Here is a 19,903-nt window from a genome sequence, read left to right on the forward strand (position 1 = left end):
GAAAAGTGGGTGTAGCAACAGATGGGAACTTCACCTTTGTACAGTAGACAATTCCCTACACACACTTGCACAACCCCTCTATCCTCCGTCCAGGCAAGGGAGAAGCATTATCAGAGTCCAACAGAGGTTCCCCATCCCTGCCCTGGATGCTTGTATCCCAGATGAAGAAAAATGCAGCTTGATTGTGGTTCTGAGAAGGGAAATAAATGGTAGGGAAAAGGTCAAGCAAGCATCCCTCCACACCCAGCCTTCCTCTGCTCCTGCCTTCAGCCTTCAGCCTTCAGTGGCTGCTCTCCATTAAAGGAAGCAAGGAAACATTAGGAGAAAGTTAGATGTGCAGGCTGACCCTGAAAGGCTAAGTGTTTTCTTGCAACACTTGGCTTTGCATATGGTCTTCCATACCCTGTTTACACATGAAAGGATCACACCTTTTCTCCCACATTGGCTGAGTCTGGGCAATGCTATTTTATTTTAAACTGATCCTTTCTAAAACTTCTCTTTCTTTCTGACTGAGTACAGTGATTGATTTTTTTTTTAAAAAAAGGAATATTAATGGGTTAGACTTTTAAAAGGCAATCACTCCATAACATGTAAATAAAAGGCTTGATCTTTCATTCAGAAAAATGGTGTACATCAAAGTCAAGTTAAAGTACTTCATGCACGCTGTTTAATTCTACCAAATAAAAATGTGTAGAAAATGGAATATTTAAAAATCCATTAGCAATAAAAAAAAAATAGATGACAAGAGTTTGAGGAGCTGTTCACAGAAGATTTGTGTGTCACTTGGCTCAAATTGTTATAGGATTTAGACGCAGGGTAGTTGTGGAAAAGAAGTCTGAGCTGTTCATAACAACTGAGCAACAATTTCAGAGAATGAATTCCTTGCACCATGAAACAATCTTCCAGACAGGCCCTGGAACTGGGGATGGAGGAGAAATTTGATCAGTTCATATTTAAAGCAAATGGAGACTGGTTGCTCTGATGTCAATTCAGCAGTGAATCCGCTCCGGGTTTTAGTCAGAACTTTCAAGGAGCTGTCCAAGGTGCTGATTAAAACCTGGAGTAGATTTACTGCCCTGCTGACATTGAAGCCACCAGTCTCCGCTATTTAAAAGTAATTTTAACAAATTTGTAGTTTAACAATATGAGAACTGAAACACAACCATCCTTCAAAATTTGCACTTATCCAAACTTTGCAATGCAGTTTTCCAACCAAGCAATGTTTTAAAAATTAATTAAGGGAAATTGTGCATAAAATTAATATATAAATGAAAATAACATACAAAAATGCATTGTATTAGGAGAAAAGACTTGCAAAAATGTATACATTAGTCAACGCTGCATACAAAATGTGTGTGTGAGAAATTCGCACTAAAATGCTGAAGAATTTTCATGAGGATTTTTTTTAAAAAAAATGCAAATTCCTGCAGAAATGTCAAGAACCAAGTTTAAGACTGGAAAAATGAGAAAGCAAGAGAATTGAAACTGGCAGATCCTCCCATTCCTACCTTGAACAGAGCAACAGGGAGGAGTGGGGGATAAAGAAGTAAAAAACAAAAAGCTGAATGGAAACTTGTTCCAAAATTCTTTCCACTTTTTCTGTCACCCTTAAGGTTGTTCAGGAAATCTCCATCGACATGAATTGATAACACATGGAAGGAAAAGTGAGCTTGCACCTCCCAGCTTATCCATAACATCTGTATACCTCCCAAGCCAGACACCTGCACAATATCTGGAAAGGAAAGCCTATGCATGTAGGATCTCATGTAACTGGGAACCCCAACTGTGCATTGTTCCTGATCTCTCATTTTCCTCTATGCACAAAGGCTCCCCTTTCACAATATTGTGTTGAACATGTGGACACTGGGGGCAGGAGGTGTGACACTCCTTCCCCCTTCATGGATTGGTATACACACAGAGGGCGAAGCATCCATTGCTTCTCTCAGAAAAGAACACACTATTCCGATCCTATCTGCCATGTTTTCACAGAAAGGATTCAGACAAGCTGTTTACCCACTGGGGGAAATCAGCTTTGCAATCTCTGTGATGTCTATGAGGCAGAGATACAGAACATGCTGCCCTCCAAATATTGGATTCCAACTCCCAGCCAGTATGTTGATTGCTTGGCTCCTCCATTCTTCTCAGAGCTAGGCCATCTGGCACTCTACAAAACTACCTTTGGTCTTTTAAAAGTAGAGGCAGCCTTCTTCTGCAAGTTATTGTTCTGCCCTTTTGGTCTGCTAATGGTTGAAGCTTCCATGCTTTTCCATGGTAGTAGAAGCCTGCAATCACATCTCTGTCAGCTAGAAACCGACACTAGTTGCTTTCTTGATACTCTAGGATGAGAGTATTGTTGTATGCATTCCACAGGTGAATCACCACAGGACTCAACACTGCATCAGTCTAGAATTACTAGGTTTTCATTCAGTTGTATAGTCCAGTTCCAGATGGAAACCACTGCATGGTAACTACAATAATTTGCTGGTGGGGGTGGGGAATATATATCCTATAGCCCAGGGGTGGAGAACCTGTGACCCTCCAGATGTTGCTGGATTATGGCTCCCATCTCCCCTGGCCATTAGAGCTCAACAGCACCTGGAGGCCCACTAGCCAAGAAATATATTCCTCTTGCTTCTGTATCCAGTTATAAGGTTTGTGTGTTGTTGCTTGCCCATCTTCACTGGTCTTCTAACTTGCAGCTCACAAACCAAGAGATAGTTAGAAAAAGTGACCACCATATCTAAAAAAGCAAGTCAAAATTTGGTTAATTGGCGGCTGAATGTTGCTTCTAGTGGAGGCAACATAGGAGAGAAATAGGAACCAGGTGTCAAAAAATGAGTCTTGTTTAATCCCCTCCCTAGACTTTCTACCTTGCTTTCCTGCTAACACAGTTTGCCCAATCCTATCATACCATCTTTACTTCCAGAATTCATCACCACTCTTACAGAAATGCACTATCTTCATCCAAGCTGTAGTTAACAAGTGCAAAATAGAGCTTCTTGAGAAGGATATGATTGTTTGGGTCTTGGAATAGAGACAACAGCGCTAGTCCTGGGTCCAGCTGGATCACTTGGGTAATCTCAGCAATATCTGCTAAAACCTTCTGCCAGAAATCGTGAGCCCATGCACAATCGCACTAAATGTGAGTTAGTGACCCACTCATCTTATATCCCTTCCAGCTTAGTAGCAATAGGACAGGATTCACATAGTGCAGCCTGACTGTGTTTAAGTGCCATCCGTGTACAAATTTTAACACTGATTCTCTAATTTTTGTTGACTTTGATTTAAGATGTGGTTTGAACTACCGAGCGTTCCGTTCCTCCTCTGAGAACCAAATGCTCAAATCTTTCCTCCCACACTGGCTAATCACAATTCACATCCTTCACATGACTATACCACTAAATTATACAGTCAAGGCAACGTCCCTGATGTCCTTACAGTCAGCCAAACATACAGCTAAACACCATTTAAGTACCTCTATGGTGCTTGGCCACAATGCAGCCCCAATACTGATGTTGTGACACCTCATGATGGTGCTTTAAAGCACCACCATGTATCATATTGGGAGGAATTAGCTCAGCGTACCATGCATCTCCCCAGGAAGGACTAGGAGAAAGACCCATGTCTGAAACCCTGCAGAGCCACCTCCAGTCAGTGAAGACATTGACAATAATGAGCTAAATGGATCAATGGTTGACCTTGGTATGAGGTGGCTTCCTTCTTTCCTAAGTTAACTTTCCCTTTATTCCACAGTGCTCTTCAGACTCAGATTGTTTCCTACAAACACATTAGAGCAACTGTGATGAAGCATGTTGGAAAAATTCATGTATCAGCATGGTGCTAGGTATTTTTTTTTAATTACCACTGTGCCAATTAAGAAAAAGAATGTCTGAATGGAATAATTCTATTTTAAATAAAGTGTGTGTGCGTTTGCGCATGCATGTGCACACACACCTCTTAGGATTTTTCTTATTATAATATTAAAATAATGCTTGAACCCTGTTTCTCCAACCAGATCTGCATAACTTCCTATATTTCACAGACAGAAATAGGGACACCTCTGGTTTTGCATTGTTATCCTAAAATAAACAGTTTAGGTAGTTCTTTCTTAAGAAGCTGTGTCCATTCTTGATGGAAGCCAGAGAGCACTTTGGAGTCTCTGCTAACAACATGTAGATGAGCCCAGATTTGAAAATATTAAAGCCAACTGGTTTATGACATTCAGGCTCCAATCCTTTCAGCACTTGCTTGTAAGTCAACTCTTCAATTGCAATGTGACTTGTTTTAGAGTAAATGCCTCCCTTGAGAATTGCAGCTTGAGGTGTCAGGACTAACCCCCTTCCTCCCAAAATCTATGAAAAAAACAACACAACCATTAAAATGGCCAGCCATACACATGCCATGCTTTTGACATTGTGCAGTCAAGTTGACTTATGCCACAGTATGCTGTGGGCAGACAGGTGGTCAACAAATGACATAAATGAAACATTTAAGTGGGGCAAAACCCCATTTCAATTGTCTTCATTTTCCACTTGCACTTAAAGGCATGTGACAGATGGTAACAAAATAAAATCAGTGTCCTGTGTTCTTTCCTGCCTTGATATATCTGACAACTAAAGAAATATTAATAATTTCTCCTCTCTTTCCTATTTTGAACATTTAAAAGGGTCTGCTCTCATTATGGTGACAAAATCAATGTCTTTTGTTGTAACCCTTGAAGGAAAAAGGAAAAAAACACCACCCCTCAAAGTTTCATTTTTTGTTGTTGTTTTCAAAAGCAAGAAAGGAAATTAAATAAGTGTCCCTCAGTCTTCCTAAAACTTGCACACCAGAAGTTGCACAAATCAACTTCTTTGTTAAGTTTTCACTTGTATGTTTCTCATCTTTTGTCTTTCTCATGGCTTTTTTACTTATTTTATTAGTATTATTTTTGCCATTAAAGACAAAAGACAACATTTGTGTCAACACCGAGGAAAAAGCCCATAACCTGGTGGCAGAACATATGCTTTTGGGTATGGCTGCAATCATGAAGTCCCTACATTTGTGTCTAAACAAAATCTCCAGTTAAAAATAAGACTATGAAAGACCCCTTAGAAAGTCTCTGCCTGTCAGAGTAGACAAACAGGGCTGAATGCATTTATATCTTTGTTTTAAGACCATTTTTTACTCTGCCTTTCCACCCAAAGGTGTCCAAGGAAGTTAGTAGTTGTAGGTGGGGGTGGTAGAGATCTCCAGTAGAGAATTCTTAGCACTTATTCTAAAGTACAGTTGCCAAGAATTTCCACCTTATCTGCTGCAGGTTGTAGAGCTTGTTCACATTTGAGCTGGATCTTGGAATCCTCATTTTCTCCATTGCAACTTGACCTCATTAATCCATGCAGATTTGCAGATGAAGATCAAATCTACTTGTTCCAGTCCATACCGGTAGGCTTTCCCTTTTGTCTCTGTCCCTGCCTTCCAATTTGTTGATTCAAATGTGGTCGTTTTGCACAAATGGTACATGCGCACAGGAATCAGCTGCACAGTGCATGCACCTTTCGTTAAAAATTGTGTTGTCCAGGAATTGCACAATAGCACACATCTGGGAATTCCCAATTCAATACAAGCTTGCATGCACACACTTTATGTTCAATCCTAAAATGACATACTTCCCATTCCAAAAAATAGGAATGTGGTTGTTGGTAGGGAACACTGGCAGAGCAGACTGGCAGCAAACAATAAAGCACCAAATCAAAATAAAATAAAATAACATTGAAAAACTGTCACAGATCCTCAGAGCTAATCATTTCAAGTAACCCCAACGATCCAAGGAGGGAGGCAGGTGAAAGGCAACCACAGAGTCCTGTTTTCAGCTACCTAACTCTCTATCGGGCGTATAAGAAAGAATGAAAACATTAGTAGAAAGAACCATGACAATAATGTTATTGGGCTGGGGGGAATCGAGCTGTTAAAAGCAGAAGATAGCGGAAAACAAACAAACACAAACTGTAACCACTTACCAGTCTGGCGAAATGAGATCTGAACCAGCACCATCATGCGAACTGCATCCCTAGTTGTGGGACAAATCAATACCGTAAATACAGTGAAATCAATAGTGGGGGGGGTGAAGCAGGGAGATCTGGAGAAATCATTGGTGGGGGTTTTTCAATTTTCCTGTATTGTACAAATCTGATTAACACACACACGCACAGAGCTGCAGAGCTCACCAGGAACAGGTACCATCACTGCTGGAATGGAACAGGTGACAGAAAAATGTAGAGGTCAGGAAAAGGGGAGCAGTGAAAAATGGGTGCTCGACCTGCCCCTAAGTAAAAAATGAGGCAATGCATCCGCTATCTCAAGTGGAGAGGTTTTGGGTCACATTTTTCAAAACTTATCTGATTGTCCCTGAATCGGAAAAATCCAAATTTGCAGAGGAGAACCAGAAGGATAAGAGCTGTTTGAGGGGGGTGTCATGTGGACAGCACTACTTAAATGGGAACAAGCAGCTTCAAATACACATTAATCTCAGGTATGGACAAGCCCTCAGGGTATATTAGGTTTGGACTGTCGGCAGCACTCTGAGGTGAGCCAGAAACCAGGAGCCACGGGACAAAGCTAGCTGACAGAACCAAAAACAAGTCAGATCTGAAAGGGGCAAGGCAGGAGGGAGGAGCAAGCTAGTAGCCAGGCCTGAAGAACAACCAACTTTGCTTAAGCAAGCCTCCCCTGGAACAGGAAGCCTCCTTCTACTCCTAACTGTCCAGGAGGATCCAAAGGCATTCTCTGAGAGCAGAGCCACTGAAAGCTGCCACCTGCAGTTCACTGGCTCACCACAATGGGCAGCTGCCCAAAGACCCCAGCAGCTCCTCATAGTGTAGGCCAGCCTCCCCAGTCTAGTGCCTTCCAGATGTTTTGGACTACAATCTCCATCAGTTCCAGCCAGTGTGGCCAATGGCCAGGGACAATGGGACCAGACGTATACCATCTCTGGAGGGGACCAGGTTGGAGAAAGCTGGTATGGTCCTATGGAGTAGGTCCCTCAGATAAGTTGAGGGATTTAGAAGTAAACAGCTACAGATGCTTTGGTGTTGTTAAGTGACAGTGCAGCTCGTAGATGAGCTGCTCAGATCATTCTGCCCCACTCCCATCTTTCCATTTCTCACATTTTCAAAGCAAAATGTGGCATCGCTTGCACGGCCCATCTTAGGTCTGGCTGTGATTCATTCATGGGCTCCAACCCATTAGCTGGACCAATGCTCCACTCAAGCATGAGAAGCCAATTTTTTAAAAGTGCATCTTATATTGTCCTCTGGAATGGTCTAACACAACCTGCACATTGGGTATGAAGGAATTCATAGGACTGGAAGAATGCTCCTGATCCTCAGAACGAGAATCCACAGAAAAAGCCTTTGTTGTAGAGGAAAGTGCCAGGAACAAAACAGGCACACTCTTCACACTGAAACAGATAATGACTGCATAGCAGGAACATCAGATCAAAAAGGGCCCTGTCCTGCTGAGTACTTAGCATAATGATTCACCGGCCCTGTTATTATCCCTGGGGAATCTTCAACAAGTTTATTGTGGAATGCTCACAAAGTTTCAGAACCACCGAGTTAGAGCACTCAGCAATTAGGTATGCATTACTCACAGTTAGCAATCACTCATTTCCTAGAACAGATTTGCACATTTTACAGCACACCCTCCAAAACAGAGAATAAATATTGCATTTACAGTATTTTTAATATTGGCAAAGATTGTAATTGATTTTGATACAATGAGCTTTCCTTGTGCCTGTGCCCAGACGTTGGAACTACTGACCAAAGAAGGTTCATCTGGACCCCTTACTGATGGCCACCTGTTTTTAACTAGCTGACAGTTTGATCTGGTCCTATGCGACTACATTGTGATATTGCTTGCTTGTTTGTCAATTCGTTGTTTTTATTGTAGATGTTATTGTTGTTAACTATGTTGGTCATATTTTATGGAAAGACAGGGCACAAATGTAACAGATAAATAATAAACATATCATCAGGAGGAGAAACTAGTAGTTCTTAAAACTGGCAATTTTATCCTTGTATGCAGAGTACCAGCAGAATATCAACAGGATAGATGGGAGAAGGGAAATCATTTGGGAGGGAAATTCCAATCATAAATCCAGAAACCTAGGAAGCTCCTTATACTGAGTCAGGTCCTTGGCCCATCTAGCTCAGGACCTTGGACACTGTCTGGCAGAAGCCCACCAGGTTTTCAGGCAGAGATCTCATCCGGCCTTACCTGGAGATGCTGGGGATGGAACCTGGAACCTTCTGCCTGCAAGGCAGATGCTCTGCCACTGAGCAAGCTGATTTTGGACATTGAATCCCTTTATATTTTTCATTTAGCAATTCTTGCTTTGCAGCAAACAAATGGCATGTATCAGATATGTGCTTAAATGGTCAGAAGGCACAGAATACATGTGGGCGCCTCAGGAGTGGGAACTGTACGTTAATATTGAACACGGTTTTGAAATATGTGGGTGGGAGGGTTGTATGGTTGCAGGCAAGACAGTTACTACGTAGGGGTTGGACACTTAGCCTGAAATGAACCTGTTGTCTTCAGAATCCAGGATGAGAAGGACCCCAACTGCACCTAATTCTTTTGTTCCGTAATAAGTTAGAGACATTATGCTCCATTGATCCATACAGGAAAAGGCTTATAGTGCCAGATCAGAAGTTGCTGGAGGCCACATATAAGCACTCCTCTATATCTATATGAAATTGTCCTTTCAAGATTTCTGCCAAAAGCATGAGAGATGGAAACATTCTTCATACGGAAAAGAAATTCCCTTTTTCCCCCCAGAACACAGAACTTAAAAACAAAAATAAAAATCATGAGAGTCTTTTAAAATTACAAACATCTATTAGGATCCTTTTGTCTTGATCCAGCCATATAATACAAAATGGAATGGAGGTCGGTCAGCATTTCAGGCAAAAACAAGAGGTGTGCTTATTTCAGGCAGCTAGGTTTTGAAAGCTTACCCAGAACTGGGATACACTACAGTGAAAGTCAATGAGTCCTGTAAAACATATTTGAAATGGCATCTCATAAATGTCATCTGACATTAAGCCCTGATTTCCAGGTAACAATTATTGACCTGGAAATAGAAGTAGAGCCTCAAGGCTGTTACTTGGTCCAAGGACTCAATAATAGCATGCAGGGAGCCTGCAGCATCCAGATGTGGCTAAACCTGCAGAGTTACCAACATGACTACCAACAAAAAAGGGAAAGTTGTAGCCAGAGCTTGGAAAAGTTACTTTTTTGAACTACAACTCCCATCAGCCCTAGGCAACATGGCCACTGGATTAGGCTGATGGGAGCTGTAGTTCAAAAAAGTAACTTTTCCAAGCTCTGGGGGTAACCAATGTGGTACCCTCCAGATGTTGTTGAACTACAACTTCCATTAATCCTGCCCATGCTGGTTGGTGCTGACAGGACTTGTAGTCCAACATCTGGAGCACATCACATTGGCTACCACAGGTGTAGCGGGTGATGGATGAGAGAAGCTATAGTGGTTTCAGGTACTGAAAAAAGGTCCTGAAACGGCAATGTTCTCAGATCAAGCAAACAGAAACTCTCACTGGATTAAAAGACCAAGGGAGATACCAGGAGAACAAGCCGTATAAACTGTCTAAACTCCAATTGTTTTACTGAAATGGGTTTGATCCTCTGTGCCTTCAATCAGGAATGGTTGTCTCACCATTTATACAATGGTTTATTCTAATCATAATCTCAGAGCCTCAATAGCATGGTCATGATTCAGTCCAGAGTTGTACTCAATCGTCTCCAGTTTAAATTTTTGGTTAGTAGCTAGCCATTTTGGTGGGTGCAAGTGATTATGCAAACAATCACTTTTTTAAGCATCATTGTTTTCCTAACTGTTGCTGTCTTGGTACTAGTTGTGTTGCCTAGCTGCCACTCTTTCCTATTTCCTGGATTTGTCACATAGGTGTTCCCAAAAACAACCAGAGATCGTGCATGGAATGGGATCATGTCACAGTCCCAGATAACCAATCCAAGTTTGCTACATTGCTCAAGATAAGCAAGAGCAAGTCATTGGAGGGCAATATAAGTGAACATTTACACAAGGAGTGCTGAGGGAAGAAAAATCAAGTGCAACACCACTTTTCCTTGTACACTGGTTCAGCTAGAGCCTAGACTGGAAAGTTGCCCCCCCCCCCCATCTTTCGCATGACAGGTGGAATTGTTACTTTCAGCATCAAGTCACCAAAATGGATTTTTTAAAGTATCAATTCTTCCATTCGGAACACTAGCATTCTAGATAATTTCCAGTGCCTTTTCAATAAAAGAAATCTGGGTATAATTGCACTGACCTTTGGATTAATAGCCCTCCCTCTTCCCTGTCATTCTAATAGAGAGTTTGGGGAGATGCAACGAGGGCTCATCTGGAAGTGATAGAATTTCTGCCTTTGCCTTTCTCCTTCAGGCACTAATGGGTTTTTGTCAGTCCCTCTTTACTCAGTGTATGACACATATAGCCATTCCACTTAGTTGTCCATTAACTTCTTCAAGGGGTTACTTTGTTCTTCCTATAATACTCGGAGTTGAGTTCAAACTGCAAAGATTAAATTTCTCCAAATCCTTTGCTTATAAAGGTGCTGTTTTCAATCGTCAGTAATGTTTATCGGAGTGCAACCGTATCCATTAGTAATTAAAACAGGCTGTTTCAGCAAATACAAAAGGTCACACAGGCCTGCAGATCAACATCCTTGTTTTACTGTTGAGTTTCCTTGGGTATTGCTGCCTGACAGTTTGTTGTTTTTCACCAAATCATCTATTTATCTAACTAACACGTGTGGAAAATCGGCAGACTCGAGCAACTCAATAGGTGGTATGAAGCCCAAAGCAACAATGAGGCTCTGTATATTGTTTCCATAAGATGGAGTAATGTAACTCCCCACACTTCACATGGAAATGCAGAAGTAATTTGTTCATTTACCTTGAGGTTTGGAGGATCGAGTCGTAAACAACAGGATGAATGCATTTTCTATTTGGTAAAAAGGGACACCTGTAGTTCTGGATGATCTTGAAACACAGCTGCATTATACTGGATAAATATGTCCCATTAAAGAGCAAGGGAGTTGCCATATAATAGAAATTTCTTCCACCGCACCCACCCCAAAAGAAAGTAGAAAAATATCACCATTTACCAGAGAAGTTTTATTTTGATCACTTTTGTCATTTTCCATTAGATATGTTGACCACCTTAGTTTTACAATGAGAAATACCACTTACTTAGCAAGAAATATACAGGAAATGGCACAATCCTTATGTTTAGCACTTTTAAGGCAGAATTACAGCTTTAAGAAACAAGGTATGTTTCCCAAGACAGGAGGCCTATCTTTAGTTCTACCCCACCATAACATAGATAATAAAGGTGTGCAGCAACCACAAGATTTGTCTTCTGTCTGTAGCATTTGGAAGCACATGATCTGTTTTGGATCCACTCTGTATCATTCTGCTTCAGTTCTTTATTAGGATATAACCCATTGACCATGAATTGGCACTGTAGGATAGGAGCTGTAGGGTTAGTGTCAGAAAGCATCATTTGGGAGCTGGGGGCTGCTTGGCTCCATGTTGCTTGTACTGTGATGTTCTACAAGGCTCCATCTTGTCCCCCATGCTCTTTAATATTGATATGAATCTGCTGGGTGAAGTCAACAGAAAGCTTAGAATAAAGCATCATCAGTTTGCTGATGCACATGCCTTGATTCAGTAATGGGCTGTGTAAGCTGTACAGCCTGTTCTAGATAAGACTGCACTCTACCTAAAATAGCAGGTAGCTTGGGAGTACTCCTGGATCCAGCATTGTCACTGGAAGCCCCAGTGGCCTCAGTGTTGCCTTTTACTAGATTTGGCTTGTTTGCCAGCTCTGGCTGTACTTGGACAAAGATAATGTTGCAGTGATCCGTGATCCGGTAACCTCTTAACTGGATTATTGTAATGCATTGTACGTGGGTCTACTAAATGAAACAGAAATTTCAATTAATGGAAAATGCGGCTGCCAGAAATTTGTCCACAAATCACTAGGTTTGGGGGGGGGGGCGATTCCTTTTTTGCCGACCCTAAAACTGTAACAGCTACCTTTGCAAGAAAACTGGTACAGCCATCCTTTCGATATTTGGCAGGATTCATGTTCTCAAAGAGATAAGCTTGTCTGCTAATTTCATCAAATTCTAGCCAAAAATTTGTAAGGGAGCAATCAAAATCCAAGGTCTGCTGGGATGAGTGAGTTAGGATCTGGTGGATCACCAGTTCAGCAGGGGCTATGCCAGCCTAAGTCCCTCATCCGAGTTCAGCCAAGGCCAGAGTAAGCCCTCAAAAGGGGGTATGATGGGGGTACAACCAGGCAGCAGAGGACTTCTGGATCCAAGCTCTGTTCATCTCAGTCACCTAGCAACCTGGCAGAACTTACACCGGCAAAAAGGGTAGAGTAAGTCAAGCTCTATTTAAAGGCTTGTTTTCCCTCCGCCTGGCTTAGACCAACTCAGCCTACAGTACCCTTGCTTCTGAATGGGGTTTGAATCTGGCAAACTTTATGCTTGCTTAATTTAAGACAGTGTAAATTATGCTGGCTTCTCATAGTTAGGATTGTACCTTTAGAGACCGTCCCTTGGGAGTGAGGAAGATATCATATTTTAGAGATGTCCAGCACAAAATCCCCTGGGCCTATTTGTCTGTAATTTGGCAGGTTTTATTCACTTGGAAGGGTACTGTGCTTACTTTGGTCAAGAAGAAAAGTTATAGCCATTTTTTGATTTCCTAGTAGTGAATGAGGGTGCCTGAAACCAAATAGATTCAGATACCCAAGTTGAACTGGGCAGGCTTCAAAGCACAAAATTGGGGTTTGAACTGAATCGTCTAGGTGATTTACACCTCTAAAATCAGCAGTCATTCTACACCAACTCATTAACCCATAGTCAACTCCTTTGTAGAAATATGCACAATTCTTTGATGTTAATTCCTTGCTTTTGATTAAACGTTCGTGGATTGCTGTGATCAAACTAGCCACAGAAGTTGCTTGGCCGGTATTCTGTCTCCTTGTGTCAGTGTTACACTCCAGTGGGTGCCACCAGGGGCTAAGGTCCCAGTCCCAGGAGGTATAAGCCTCTTACCAAAGTACGTGCCACACAGGCAGTCTTTCTGATGTGGTACAGCTCAAACAAACCAAGGTTAAAAACAGGGAATCAGTCTAGTTTCAAACATGATCCAGAAGCAAGGTGAAGAAACAGTCCAAAGTCAAAAGAGCTGGGAGTACAGCACAGTACAACACAGCAAGGCAGGTAGACTAGACACAGGAGAAAGGAACCAGAGACCTGTGTTGCTTCTAGCAACTAGAATGCTCAAGAGGGAGACCTTATATTCTGTGGCCCCCTAGATCACACCCTAACCCCAGCTGCTGGGAGTAAAGGAGTTCGAGGGATTGCTTACTCATGAATACACCCCTTATTCATGAGTAGAGACCTTACTCACAAGTTGCATGGCAACTCTGGGTCCATAGACACATACTGTGTTGTCGCCATTCAGCCTAACCCAGTCCTTTTGGCACTAGCATTTTTTAGGTGTGACTCCACCTCTTCCTCTGACAGCTCCAAAGGTTCTTCAGCAGGTCTCCCGTCAGAGGGCCCTTCAAGGGGATCCTTGGGACTGTTTCCAGGAGATCCTGACTGCTCTTCAAAGTCCTGTGGAGTGTCTGGTTTGACCTCCAAGGACTCCATGCCTGGCATCAGGTCAGGGTTAGGCATGACAGTCAGTCACTCCACTTTATGATTTCTTGGGAGGGGATTCATGCGGTTGTCATCCCTATTTTAGATCTAAAATCTTATTTTGTATCCTGTATGTTGATTTGGGAGAAGGGGCAGCTGAATTTCCAGACACCATTCCACCATGACTGGTGCTGTGGATTGGATGCCACAAGGCTTCAATTCCCAGGGAATAATACACCACCACCCAGGTGCACAGCACTGTCAGCACACACTTGACAAGCTGGGAAATAACTTTTGGAAAACAGATGAGCTTGTTCTAAGCTCTTGCCAACTAAACTCAGAAATAGCAATACCAAGCCAATCCTGAGTGAAGTCAAAGGAAGTTCAACCATCACTAACAGTGGCATAACTTTGCTGGATAAGAATGTTGGCAAGGTCCAGCTCCCAGCTCAAAAGACAGGAAGTAGCTGGAACATAGGAGGCAACCAGCAGATAGGCAAGCACTTAGATAGGAGATAGTAGGCAGTTGGAGAACCTAATGGCTTTCCTTGGTGTTGAGATACTGAGGGAATGCAACAAAAACTGGGAGTTTTATAGCATTTAGTAGGAATACTCATCGTCTCCTCCCCTCACTCAACTCCTCCCCATCGTTTGCCTTTATTTTTACATCTCCTGCCTTTATCTCTTCTGTTGGTGCTAGGTTGAGAGAAGGACGCCACCAATGTTGAAAAGATAGGCAGGCAGCATGGTTGCCATCCTTCGATGGCCACAACTTCCTTTCCCCAGCCACAGTTGAGCAGTGGAGGAGGAAGATGGGAAAGGTATTGTTATGTGGTCTCTTCAATTGTTGTGACCCAAAGCAATTGAGGGGATTTGCGCATCAGCTCTAGGAAGCAAGAGGACCCTCCTGAATCAGGGTGACAACTATTCAGCCCATGACTAGCACCTGTACGTTACCCTCAACTGATGGGGATCCGTAGGGAACATGCTTGCACAAACTTCAGTGTCCTGACTCCTGCCCAAATTACAACAGCTGAGGCTCTTCCTTGGAAGTAAGGAAGAGATCTTGATTAAAGAAGACTACTGGCACAGACTCAGCAACAGGCAATGAGCTGTTCCAGTCCCAGAGCTCTTACAAAGCAACAGAATTGCCAGAGGGAGCTTGATCTAGAAGTAAGGGCCAAGGTTCATGATGCCAAGATCAGGCACAAGAAGTTCAAGACTGCAGAGGAGCTGCTAAATCCTACTCCCACCCACCAAGCTTTAAAGCTGAGGCACTGTGCACTTCCTCGCAAGAATCTCTAGTCCTACGGGAACGTCTCATCTGTAGGCATGCGCTACATCTAGGTAGGTGAATCTCTTCCTGTCTTCAGAGGCATTACCTTATCCTGGGAGACAAGGCTGAGCATGCCTCCCCCTCCAAATCCTGTTTCGCCATCCCAGGCTGCTGCTCCTCTTCCATCCCAGACACCAGCAACGCTGTTTCCTCTACTGGAGGGAAGAGAGGAACCATGTCCCCTGCTTCACCATCAAAGCCAGCTGAGTTCAGGGAGGAGGCAACAGGCCCCTTCCGCCAGACGCTGTTCCAGCGTCCCAGCCTCCCCTTCCCATTCCTCCTCATCTTCCTCCAGAGTCTGCCATCTCAGGTCTTCCGTCTGGGAAGGTGCCATGGGACTCACGACCCTCGATTGGGGGAGGGGAGAACAGAGGTCATTCCCCTCCCACATTTCTGCAAATATCCTACACCAACCCGCTTCTGAATATTTTCTTTGTTTTAGCTGGTTTTACTGTTGGATTGTACGGATATATATTTGTACATGGTTGTAAACCACTTTGAGAGGCAGCTCTGTCTAAAAAGTAGTCTAAAGTCCTTTTAAATCAATAAAATGACAAATAGTTAGACGGGAATCAAATTCTACCACATTAAAGTTGTCCCCAGATTTCTTCCCTCCACCACCATCACATTTCATCACAGAAGTCTCATTTGTAAGCTATTCAGTCATTTGGTCCTGAAAGATGAAGTGACTATGGGTTCACCTAGCTGGTTCAGGGAGCCAGTGGATAGGCCAATTCAGCTGCTTATAATTTATAGATCCTAGGCACCTAACACTTTTGATCAGTTGTTTTTGAAACAGATCAGAATTTTATTTATTTATCTATTTTTCTAGAAGTAGTGTGCCAAAAAAAGGTCTTAAAGATGAAAATAATGGTGGGGATGCATCTATCATTTATTATTTATTTATTTATACCCCGCCCTTCCTTCCAGCAGGAGCCCAGGGCAGCAAACAGAAACACTAAAAACACTTTAAAACATCATAAAAAGACCTTTAAATACATTAAAACAAAACTTTAAAAACATCTTTTTAAAAAGGGTTAAAGATATTAAAAGACATTTTAAAAGCAATTCTAACACAGACGCAGACTGGGATAGGTCTCAACATTGTTCTTACAATGTCCTTATACCTCAGGAAAGATTCCAATTATTTTAAACTAGACCCACATATCCCCCAGATTGTATGTTGTTCCCAGATATCAATGCCGGTAACCCTTTCTTAAAGTTAAACTACCAATGCAACTGGCCATCTTCCAGGTCCTTATAAGTTTTTATGTCTTAAACTTCAAGGGTTGGAAGAATAATAAAATGATCTTTACATTTAAATTGTCTTGTCTACTTTTCCAGCTATAGAAATGCTTTGCAAAGAGATTTTTACTATATCCTTTCTTTATAATCCTCCACAGTGGGAGTGAAGGATGACAGTATCATTAAACCAGCCAATGATCCAGATTATTCTACTAGTAGAATAATGCAGTTTGATGCAACTGTAAAGTTGCCATTCTTTGTGAACTCTTGCATAATATTCCATTTTATTCTAGGATGCCTTTTATTCCAAAAGACTCACATTCCCACCTTTCACCATTTTTCACCAATTTTTAGATATAATCTGGACTATTTCAGAACAACAGAGCAATCCAAATGCTGGGGAGGCGAAAGAAGGGGGGCCGGCAGAGGAGGAGCCGGCAGAAAGCTCTGCCGGCTCCTCCTCCTGTTGGGAGCCACCAGCCTGGCTGAATGCCAGCGCCATTGGGAGCTGCATGCCCGAGCCGGCCAGGAAGTGCTGGCTCTGACAAACAGGCCTCCGGGGGAGTAAGCATTACCCATAGGCCACAATTAAAATTTATGGGGGGGATTATTTTATTTATTCAATTTATATCCCGCCCTTCCTCCCAGTAGGAGCCCAAGGTGGCATCACATGTTACTATGATGGCCTTTTGGCTGGTGGAGTTTGCAGGGGGATTGAGACCCAGGGGAGGGCTCTGAAGGCAAGGAGGATCTTGCATTAAGTCCCCCATGCACTCCTCCCCTGTCATGCCCCCAGAATGCCCCATTTGGGGGGCTTCTGCTGGCCCTCTCTCTGGACCCCTACAGCACTGGCAGTCTCCTGGCAGCAGCACAGCTCAGCCACGGTGGAGGACTGCTGCCATCAGAGCCCGGCAGCAAGGTGAGTTGGACCGCGCCCTAAGAAGTTAAATTCAGTATTATAATCCTTTATAAAGCATATTGCCCTCAATAAAGGTAGACATAGGGCATGCTCTCATACCTTCTTTGAACGTCTAGATTTATGGTTCAAAGTTATGTCAGTGTGAATCACTAAAAAAAAACCCACCACAAATCTCTATTGAATAATCTGATATTGTCTTAAATATCAGATTATCATGAATTTTCATGAATTCTTAAATATGTTGGTCCTGATCCCACTGAAATTAGTCATCACGACTAAGGCAGAAATCCTCTACCCGGTTTCCTTGGAGTAACCCCATTGAATTCAATGGAACTTGCTATTTTTGAGTAGACTTGTATAGGATCATGCTGTAGGTTGCAATCCTATGTATGCTGACTCAAGAAGAACTCCCATTGGACTTAGTGGAACTCACTTCACAGTGGGCATGCATAGGATTGGGCTGAACATCTCACTGAAACAGCCTAACTTAAGTCTCATTGATGGCAATTTGATTCAGTCAAAACTGACTTGAGGCGGAACAGGACCTTTCCATTTTCTGTGTCTTCTCTCTTATTTGGCCCTATACTTCTTGATTTTCTTTATATCCTGATAATCATCCAAACCCCTGCTTCACTTTCACCAATTCCTCAGTGTAAGATTACGGATCCAACAAAGATAAAACCATTACCATCTGCATGGAAGCTTCATTTATACTCTCATTCCTGGATTGTTATTCCTCAAATGTTGTAGGGGTTCCCCCTTATAAGTGCAGCAAATTGCTTCAACCAAAGAGCAAAGAAAAGGGCAGAAAGTGGGCATTGTTCACTGGTACCGTGTTGTAACTGGAGTGTTGCCAAGACTTTTGTTTCGAGTTATGATAACGAGGTGGAGGAGGATCACATGAATGGAAATCGCCACCGGAAAGAGAGAGTTCATAGCCGGAATGGGTCAAATTCAGGTTAAAAGGCAAAACTGCAAGATGAATTACACACACCAGCAACAACAACCCCCCCCCAAATGTCAGAAATACATTGAATCATTAAAATGGCTCAGTTAACATTAATGTTAGTTAACATTTAGAGATCTGCGTAATATGAGATTTACTGCTGAGCTGGGCACTGCACAATGAAGTAGAGAAGGCAGACAAAAAGAGAGGAAATGAGAGCGTGGAGCAGACAGTATATCTAGTGTAGGAATGGTAAAGGATTAGCTAGGGATTGAATATACTGTGTTAAAAGAATATCTGTAACTGGAATATATGTGCAAGTGTATATGGCAGGGCTGGAATTTTCACCGGCATCCTGCCGTTACAGTAAAATGCAATATAAAAAGCTGATAGGACATTACATGTAATACTATCCATAGGAAGCCCTGTTAGCCGAAAACGAGAACCTTATGCTCTATTAAACATAGATCATCTTCCAAATGCTGTAGACAAATGTTCTATCTCATATGAAACGCAGCACTCATAAAATGCTCAGAGAAACAACAAAGAGAGCTGATTGTAACCAATCTGTGACTAAACATGTAGCTGGGAAACGTTTCTCCTGATTATACCATGTATGCATAAATTATAATTCTTTATAAGACTGTCAGAAGGAGACAAGCCTGTCGTTGAGACCAATTTTAAATATACTGCATGGCTGAGACAAACCTTGCACCATTTTGTCTTCTCTTTCCGAACGATCAAAAATCATCTCCCATTTTCAGCTGTTTTTTTTTTTTGGCCCTTGCAAACTCATTCATTTTGTGAGGATACTTCTCTTCTGAATAGTGATCACTTGCTCCTACTTTGCTGTCCCATGCCCTGGCTTCATTTGCTCATACTGCTCTTCAATCGGATTGGCTCTGGCAGGAGCAGGAAACCTTTGGTCTTTCACAAGTTGTTGGACTACAACTTCCAGCATGCCATGACCATTTGCCATGCTGGCTAGGGCTGATGGAAGTTGGAGTCCAACAATGTCTGGAAGGCCATAGGTTTCTCGCCCTTGGTTCGGCAATCCATTTGATTTTGGTCAGTAACAGCACAATCTTACATTGCAGATGTTCGTAAACAAAACCAAATTCAGCTACCATGTGGGAAAGTGGGAGAAGCATCCTGTGAGTGCAAGGTAGATGGCAAAAGTTGCTGACAAGCAACAGCGGCCACCAAGGAGCAAATGTTGTGGAACGCCACCAATACAGTGAGGATGCTCAGTGACGGTTTCCTCCCACTCTGCAATCTGTTCAGCTGCATCATATGTGTTACTTCTGAATTCTGAAGGCACTGAGTGACATCCAACTAAATCGTACTGTGAGTAGACCCATTTCGGTTGATGAACTTGAGCCCATTAATTTCAATGGATCTACTTACAGTATAGCTTACACTGGAAATCAGTGCAGCCTGCTGTATGGTAAAATATGTTGGCGTTCTATCCTGTACATCTACGAGTGTTCCCTTCCTCTGCTTTTTAGCATTCTGTGTAGATTAACATACCTAAGTTTAAATACCATCCAACTGTGATTTATTTACAATCCCTTTAATTTCAGAATTTTTTTAAAAAAAATAAAAATAAACCAAAAGCAACACCTTTCCATATGGCCAATTAACAGCACCATAAAAATGCAGCAGATATATGATGCTGTATTGAACATCTGTGATGGTTATCCCATGGGAAT

The 19,903-nt window shown here is 42.4% G+C and overlaps 1 long non-coding RNA gene across 1 annotated transcript; it reads right to left on the reverse strand.

The window, feature by feature from the left end:
- Positions 1 to 446: 446 nt before the first annotated feature.
- Positions 447 to 11,058, reverse strand: LOC133386770 (uncharacterized). The gene is made up of 3 exons (XR_009763283.1): positions 10,979 to 11,058; positions 6,000 to 6,049; positions 447 to 919 (listed from the first exon to the last, which is right to left on the reverse strand). It is a non-coding gene; the product is annotated as an uncharacterized LOC133386770 (long non-coding RNA).
- Positions 11,059 to 19,903: the final 8,845 nt, after the last annotated feature.

This window comes from Rhineura floridana, chromosome 6 (assembly GCF_030035675.1).
Source record: "Rhineura floridana isolate rRhiFlo1 chromosome 6, rRhiFlo1.hap2, whole genome shotgun sequence".
In the NCBI taxonomy this organism is placed as follows: Eukaryota; Metazoa; Chordata; class Lepidosauria; order Squamata; family Rhineuridae; genus Rhineura; species Rhineura floridana.